The following is an 8,354-nucleotide window of genomic DNA, read 5'->3' as shown; positions in this document are numbered from 1 at the left end:
GGGGGTTCTCCAGAACCCACGTCATATACCCCCTGAGGTGGAATCATGATGTCTCCATGAGGGAACCTCCTCTCAGTCATCCTGACCTGTTCATCTAAGATAGGATTTACCCCATGAAACAGGGAGAAGACTTATGGACTCCAAGCATCATGTCAAGTTATAGGGTTTTTTTTTGTTGTTGTTGTTGAAAGTACAGACATACATGCAAAGCTCTAGTGATTTGGGCCTCTGCTTTACTAAAGTTACTGTGTTGCTAATCCAGAACTGTTCCAGTCTATTGACCTATCACCATGGCTTCAGTTTGGAAGCGACTGCAGTGTGTGGGAAAACACGCATCCAAGTTCCAGTTTGTGGCCTCCTATCAGGAGCTGATGGTAGAATGTAAAAGAAATGTCAACCAGACAACCTGGTGGTTCTTTGGACAAGAACAAGCCGAAGGAAGTCTTCCAAGGCTCACAGCTGGCAACCTGGAATAAAAAATCTGTATCGTAGTGTTGTTGTTTGGCCTGTTCCTGAAAACATTGAAATCACTGTGACACTGTTTAAGGATCCTCATGCAGAAGAATTTGAAGACAAGGAGTGTACCTTTGTCACTGAGAATGAATCCCCTTCTGGCTGGAGGAAAGCTCTCGCCACCAACAACATTGATATGAAGCGGTATGCAAGCCCCATGCCCACACAAACTGACGTCAAGTTGAAGTTCAAGGCACTGTCTAAGAAAGTCGTGTCTCCTACCCTCTAGTTCTCATTGTCATGCATTTTCCTTCAGGAAGGAAAAGGAGTAGATGAAGATATGCAGAGCTTGGCTAGTTTAATGAATATGAAGCAGACTGGCATTGGCAATTTAGATGATTTTGAAGAAGATAATGTGGATGACGATGAGAACCAAGTGAACCAAGAGGAAAAGGTGGCAAAAATTACAGAACTTATAAACACACACACTTAACTTTTTGGATGAAGCACAAAAGGACTTGGCCACTGTGAATACAAATCCATTTGATGAACCTGATGTAGCAGAATTAAATCCATTTGGAGATCCTGACTCAGAAGAACCAGTCGCTGAAACAACTTCACCTAAAAATCAGAAGAATCTTTTTATAATAACAGCTGTAATCCCTTTAAAGGTGTACAGACTCCACAGTATTTGAACCCATTTGATGAACCAGAAACTTTTGTAATGATAAAGGATTCTCCACCTCAGTCTACACGGAGAAAAACCCTAAGGCCCGTGAATATGAGCAAGTACCACTATGCTGATAGCTCAAAGAGTGAAGAGGAGCTAGATGAATCAAATCCTTTTTATGAGCCTAAGCCAACTTCTCCAAATAATTTGGTCAATACAGTTCAAGAAGGGGAAACTGAACAGAGAGTGGAAAGAAGGGCCCTGGCCCCACCAGCCCTACCAGCCCTCAAACCCACGACTAGAGTAAATGATAACACAGTTGTCTCTGTGGGGAAAGATCTCTCTGCTTCACCAAAGCCAAGCCCGATACCAAGTCCTGTTCTGGGGCAAAAGCCAAATGCTAGTCAGTCGTTGCTTGCATGGTGCAAAGAAGTCATGAAAAACTACCGGGGCATGAAAATCACTAACTTTACCACCTCATGGAGGAATGGTTTATCTTCTTGTGCAATCTTACAGCACTTTAGACCAGACTTAATCGACTACAAGTCTCTGAATCCTCAAGGTATTAAAGAAAACAACAAAAAGGCTTACGATGGATTTGTCAGCATTGGAATTTCCTGTTTACTGGAACCTTCTCATACTTTTTTTTTAGCAATCCCCGACAAACTCACTGTTATGACTTATCTCTATCAAATAAGGGCACATTTTAGTGGTCAAGAACTAAATGTGGTTCCGATAGAAGAAAACAGCAGTAATAGCACATACAAAGTTGGAAATTATGAAACAGACACAAACAGTTCTGTGGATCAAGACAAATTCTATGCTGAGCTCAGCGACCTGCAGTGGGAACCTGAACCGCAGCAGCCTGCCAGTGGGGCTGTGGATCTCCTGTCATAGGACGACTCTGTGTTTGTCACTGACAGTGGGGTGGGAGAGTCCGAAAGTGAACACCAGACTCCATATGACCACCTTAGTCCAAGAACAGCCTCCCCTTACTACCGCAGGACTAAAAGCAACACGGATCCTCACAAGTCCCAGCAGAGCTCCTGGAGGACTTCAGGGTCTGATGACTCTGGCTTAAGTTCTAGTACTGAGTCAGCTCAAGCACTGGTTTCATCAGGCAAGAAGAGACTCCTGAAAGCCGAGAATTTAGAATTAAGTGACTTATATGTCAGTGGCAAAAAGAAGGATATGTCTCCACCCTCACCTCACGAGCAAAAGCTTCAGACTGTAAATACCAGTAGTGATGTGGAACAAGAGAAAATAGAGAATTCCAGCTGTTTAGAATGCAGATTGAATGGTGAATTCTCTATCAAAAACCCAAGATTATCCCCTCCTTCTCAACTTGGATATGAATATAACAGAGACACAGACTTCACGAAAAAAAAAAAAAAAAAAAACATGTGCTTCTCTGAGGCAGATAGAGTCTGATCCAGATGCAGACAAGAGCACTTTAAATCATGCAGAACACTCCAGCAAAACAGTTCAGCATCGAATGTTGTACAGACAAGAGGAGCTGAAAGAAAAAGCGAGAGTTCTGCTTGAGCAAGCAAGAAGAGATGATGCTTTCAAGGCGGGGAGCAAGCAGAGTGGCAGCTCAGCCCCTGTGCTCTGCAGCAGGCAGCAAAATGATCAGCAAGATGAAGAGAGATGTCGGCAGCTGAAAGAGAGGGCTCATCAGCTAATAACAGAAGCTCGATGTGGAGCGAAGTTGTCAGGACTTCCCAGCTATGGTGAAATGGCTGCAGAAAAGTTGAAAGAAAGGTCAAAGGCATCTGGAGATGAAAATGATAATATTGAGATAGATACTAATGAGGAGATTCCTGAAGACTTTGTTGTAGGAGGTGGAGATGAACTTACTAATATAGAAAGTGACCTTGGTACTACCGAGCAAACTAGTAAGTTGGTGGACTTGAGGCTGAAGAAGTTCTTAGAAGCCCAGCCACAGGTGGCAAACTCCCTCTCCAGTGCTGCACAGAAAGCCGTAACTGATATCTCAGAGCAAGGAGAAAAGAATGGCGTGGAAGATCTCCGGACTGAACGATTACAAAAAGCAACAGAACGTTTCAGAAATCCTGTTGTGTTCAACAAGGATTCTACAGTCAGAAAGACTCAGCTCCAGTCTTTCAGTCAGTATGTTGAGAACAGACCAGAGATGAAAAGACAGAGATCAATACAGGAAGATACAAAGAGAGGAAATGAGGAGAAAGCAGCTATAACTGAAACTCAGAGGAAGCCATCAGAAGATGAAAAAGGGTTCAAAGACACCAGTAAGTATGTTGTAGGGGAATTGGCAGCACTGGAGAATGAGCAGAAGCAAATTGACACCCGTGCTGCCCTGATGGAGAAGCGCCTCCGGTATCTCATGGACACAGGAAGGAACACAGAAGAAGAGGAGGCTATGATGAAGGAATGGTTCATGATAGCTAATAAAAAAAAAACGCCTTAATAAGGAGGATGAACCATCTCTCCCTCCTGGAAAAAGAACATGACTTAGAACGAAGGTACGAGCTGCTGAACCGGGAGCTTCGGGCCATGCTAGCCATTGAAGACTGGCGGAAGACCGAGGCCCAGAAGCGACGGGAACAGCTCCTGCTGGATGAACTAGTGGTCCTGGTGGACAAGCGAGACACCCTTGTCAGGGACCTGGACGCCCAGGAAAAGCAAGCCAAAGAAGATGAGCATTTGGATCGAACTCTGGAGCAAAACAAAGGCAAGATGGCCAAGAAGGAGGAGAAGTGCGCCCTTCAGTAGCCTTGGACCAGACCTCTCTCAGCACTCCAGTCTTAGGTCCCCAGGCCAGAAACAGACTGGTTGATTTAAAACTTTTTAACATTTTGTTTAACTGGATTGTACTTCTGGAACGCCCCCCCCCCACCACCAATTTCCTCTTCTCCAGATAATACACAGAGCTCCAGATAGCTTTAAAGACTTTTTGTGAGTTAATCATGAAATCATTTTTGAAATCCTGTGAAGTAGATTTGCCCAGACACCTTGTGAATGATTGGTAATGAAGATGCTCAAGAAACTGTCCAGACGGGGGTTGGGGAGGCTCCCTGGTTATCTTCCCTTCTGTTTTGGATGGGATCAGACTTTGAAACATGTTTGTTGTAGTATTGTTGGTAATAGCGAACTGACAGTGGGTGAGGGGGTAAGGGGAGTAAGAAAATGTCAGGACTGTTTTTTTCAATCCTGCCGTATGTAACACTGTTACTTAAATCTCAGAGTTAGATCATATTCTGTGTATTGACGAAGCTGTGTTCCATTTGCCAGTGGGATTTTCTGCAGTTGTTTGTATTTCACATAAAGATAATAAAGTTCCTCTCTGCTCTCCTCAGAGGATGGCCCCTTAAGGTAGCCCAAGACAAACCTCCAGGTTTGAAAGGTGAACTGGGAGAATGGCTCTGATTGATGTGCAGCAGTTTACAAAGACATTTCATCATCTGATAACGTGCCATCTTTTACTCTGAATAATTATTTATTACATCTTGCTTGGTTCCTACTTTTTGTTGGGGCTCAACATTGGTTCAAGAATGCTGTTAATATTTATTCTGTATTGAAAAGTCTGTCTTGGCACTATAAGTAAATATTCCATTACATCTTGTCTAGCATAGCACTGTGTGTTTTGTGAAAATGGTTATGTTTATTACAATACTGAGTCATATTTAAATTTTCAATAATAGCAGAAACTTTCTTACCTTAAAAAAAAAAAAGAAAAAAAAAAACCTCAGCTTTTGCAGACCAGCATCCATTCTTTTATTTGAATATCTGTTCAATCATCCACCTCAGGTTTCCTTTTGTTTTTCTCATAAATCATCATTTTACAACTGAATAAAGCCCCTGAATTTTTTAAAAAGGCAGCAAGTACATTTTTTTAATATACAAAAGGCATTCAGAGATTTATCTGCCTTTGTAAGCACAAACAATTAGTTTAACTGGGTTGGATCCCATCTTGAGATTACAGTTCCAAACATTCTAAGACCTAAATTTCCTCTGTCTCAGACTTATCATGAACCCAGGGATCTGCCTGTCTTTGTATCTTTCTGACAAGCTATCTCATTAACGTAGGTGCCCTTGTTCTTTTAGTCGATAAAATCCCTTATTGTGTCCTTTTGCCTGTAGATCAAGATGTAGAACTCTCAGATCCTTCTACATCATCATGTCTGCCTGTATGCCACCATGATACAAACCAGGACAATAATGGACTAATCCTCTAAAACTGTAAGCCAACGCAATTAAATATTTTTCCTTTTCAGAATTGCCCTGAGTCATAACAACCTAACAGACACAGTGGTTTCCAGACCACTGCCTAAATTACAGGTGACCGCTGAGCATTGTGAATGTCCACAACTCCATGTATATGGACAGACAGCTCACCAATAAGCAACTCCAGATACAACGGTGTGACACAGATCTGAACCTTTTGATACACCATGAGGGGAAAAAGATGGAGTCTGCTTCCTTTTGTGCTTGTGCAAAATGGATACCCAGGAATTCTAACCTCAACAAGTTGAAACTCCCAAGGTCAAGAGTTTTTCCTTGCTGGGCAATGAGGTTTGCCCTGTTGCTATATATTGTAATGAAAAATACTGTCCCTGGTTGCCTGAGAGACTAGGAGATACTCATTTCCACCAATGTAACATTGCCCCATATGTTATCTCTGATTGGCAAACAATGAAGACTGCAGCCTATTCTTGGGCAAAAGAGAGGTTGGGGAAATTGAGTTGCCAGGCTTATGGTATGAGCAGTGACCACCAGAGAGACCAGGGGCATGATGATGGAGAAGTCACCATGAATTGGAAAAACATGTCTATGAGAACTGGCCAATTAGATGAAGAGCAGATGAGGCAGAATATGGCAAAACATACCTCAGGGTTACTAATAGGAAAATAGACAAAGTTGCTTAGATGGTTGATATATAACCTGCTCTATGTCTATTAAGGATTATTATAAATATAAAAGATTTGTCTCCTTTAACTTGGAACTAAATGATCAAAAGAGGAGTAGAAATCCCAAATTAATTTCTACTACAACATGTAGGCTTTGAGATCAGAGCTTCTAATGTGTACCACCAACTTGCTGATAGCCACCCCATCACTGCTAATTCTTTCTTTTTTCTCACAAGCTGGTTACACATAGCTGTACACCCAGGTGTCCCTGACAACATCCCAGCCACACTTTTGCACTTTGGAGTATTCATATTGAGCCTCTATGTTTTTACTTCCTGGGTTACCCTCTGATTCCCTTTCCTTTTGACTGAGTCTGTGTTTGCCCATCTCTGCTTGTTTATGTCTGTCTGTGTTATGCTCACTCTCATTTGTATTTCTCCAATATCCCTCTCCTTTCACTTCCTGCATGGGAACTCTCAAAACCTCCTTTATAAATTAGTCCACATTCATCTTTTTTTTTTTTTTGCCAAGCTTGTCTTACCTGATCACAGCAATCTTAAATTCCAGGAACACTCAAGAGGGTTTGTCTGAGGGTGGGTAGCATTATATATGAGCTGTTGCCCTAAGGACATATAGTTTCTGGGAGCATTGGACCTCGTTTGTTCTCTTATATTTATTCAGTTTCTCTCCCTCTCTCTCTCTCTCTCCCTCTCTCTCTCTCTCTCTCTCTCTCTCTCTCTCTCTCTCTCTCTTTCTCTCTCTCTTTCTTTCTCTCTGTCATAAAACACTTACCCAATTTAGTTTGGTTGTTGTTTCATTGTTCTTTTTCTTTTCCTTTTATGCCCTTTTAAATTCAATTGTTTAATTTTTACCCTTTTCTGGGCATAGATGACATGTCAACATGCCAAACTTCATGACATATTTATGTGTATACTTTTTATGATTGCTAAAGCTGAGATATGTGAGTGGGTGGGTAGGTTAAAAAAGATTCCAATGCAGGAGGAGGGGTGAGCATATAAGGGTTTCTCAGAGGGGTACTGGGAAAGGCAATTACATTTGAAATATAAATAAAGAGATTATTCAATAAAAAAATGGGAAAAAGAAGAGGTTCATGAGCTACAGCTGGAATCTCAGGATCCTCAGGAACTATAGCCATAGGTTCTCTCATAAATGAACCTCAGATGCTGGCCACAGTCAGAAGGCCTGCAAGTGCTGGGACTTAGAAGGACTGGACACATCCACTCTCCCCTTGAGGAAGTGAAACATGGTACATGCTGGCTCTCAGGCTCCAGACACAATTCACAGCAGCATCTACTGCCACTTGCACTAGGCTTCTTAACAGATTTTTCCACACCTTTACATTTGCCCCATGTCAAGTTATAAAACATAATGAAAAATAAATAAACATAACAAACTCCTAATCTATTTTGTGAGTATGTGTTTACATAGTTTACAATGATAGATACACAAAAACATAGATACTGCTTAACAGATGAACAATTAGACCCTCAGTCTACAGACAGTTCTATGAAGATATATTTGCGTTAATATATTGATGAACATATACATAGGGTCATACAGAAGTAGGTCCACAAATAAATATGAGTGATGAATTCCTCCAGGTAGGCTTGCCATTAGTGCCCCAAAATCCAGGAAAAGTCGATACTCTAATGAGGCTAAATGGGCCAAGGTCACATGGCTCGGTTGACATTTTAAACTGTGCACAAAAGCATGTGGAGAGCACATTCAATATTTCTCTCTCTCTCTCTCTCTCTCTCTCTCTCTCTCTCTCTCTCTCTTTCATTCTCTCTTTCTTTGATAATCTGAGAAATGGGCTTACTGTCTTCAGATATATATCCACTGTGATTTCATCACCTTCCAATGGATGGTTCTAAATCTGTGCCATGAATATGATCTTGGCTAAACTCAGAGAGTGACAAAACAGTTGCCAAAGAACAAATTGATTATGTCCTAATTCAAATTAGATTATTAAATCCACTTTATTATTGTTTATAGATATCATCTAGAGCTGGCTTATATTAGCATAGAATGAATTCAGTCCTCAAATAACATTTATTAAAACTTTAATGATTTTTGATAATCTTATTCTGAGTAGTAGTATATTATATTTTACTCTACTTTCCCACTTCTGTTTATCATCCTATCCCATTCCTCTCTATTGAAGACATTCTATAAGTGGCTGTGTTTCTTGTTAACTTTTTTAATTACTGCCATATTAATAAAATGATACTGGTATATAAATATTGTCCTATATAATTGGAATCATCACTTTAGGAAAATATAAAGTGAAAAAGCATATCTTTCGAATAACATTTCAGTCT

At 40.9% G+C, this 8,354-nt stretch overlaps 1 pseudogene; it reads left to right on the top strand.

Annotated features, from left to right (window-relative positions):
• Positions 1-290: 290 nt before the first annotated feature.
• Positions 291-3,877, top strand: LOC114632738 (annotated as a pseudogene).
• The last annotated feature ends 4,477 nt before the right edge of the window (positions 3,878-8,354 follow it).

The sequence above is a fragment of the Grammomys surdaster genome, unplaced genomic scaffold (assembly GCF_004785775.1).
Source record: "Grammomys surdaster isolate TR1022 unplaced genomic scaffold, NIH_TR_1.0 412, whole genome shotgun sequence".
NCBI classification, from domain to species: Eukaryota; Metazoa; Chordata; class Mammalia; order Rodentia; family Muridae; genus Grammomys; species Grammomys surdaster.
This window is presented reverse-complemented; position numbering and strand designations above follow the sequence as displayed.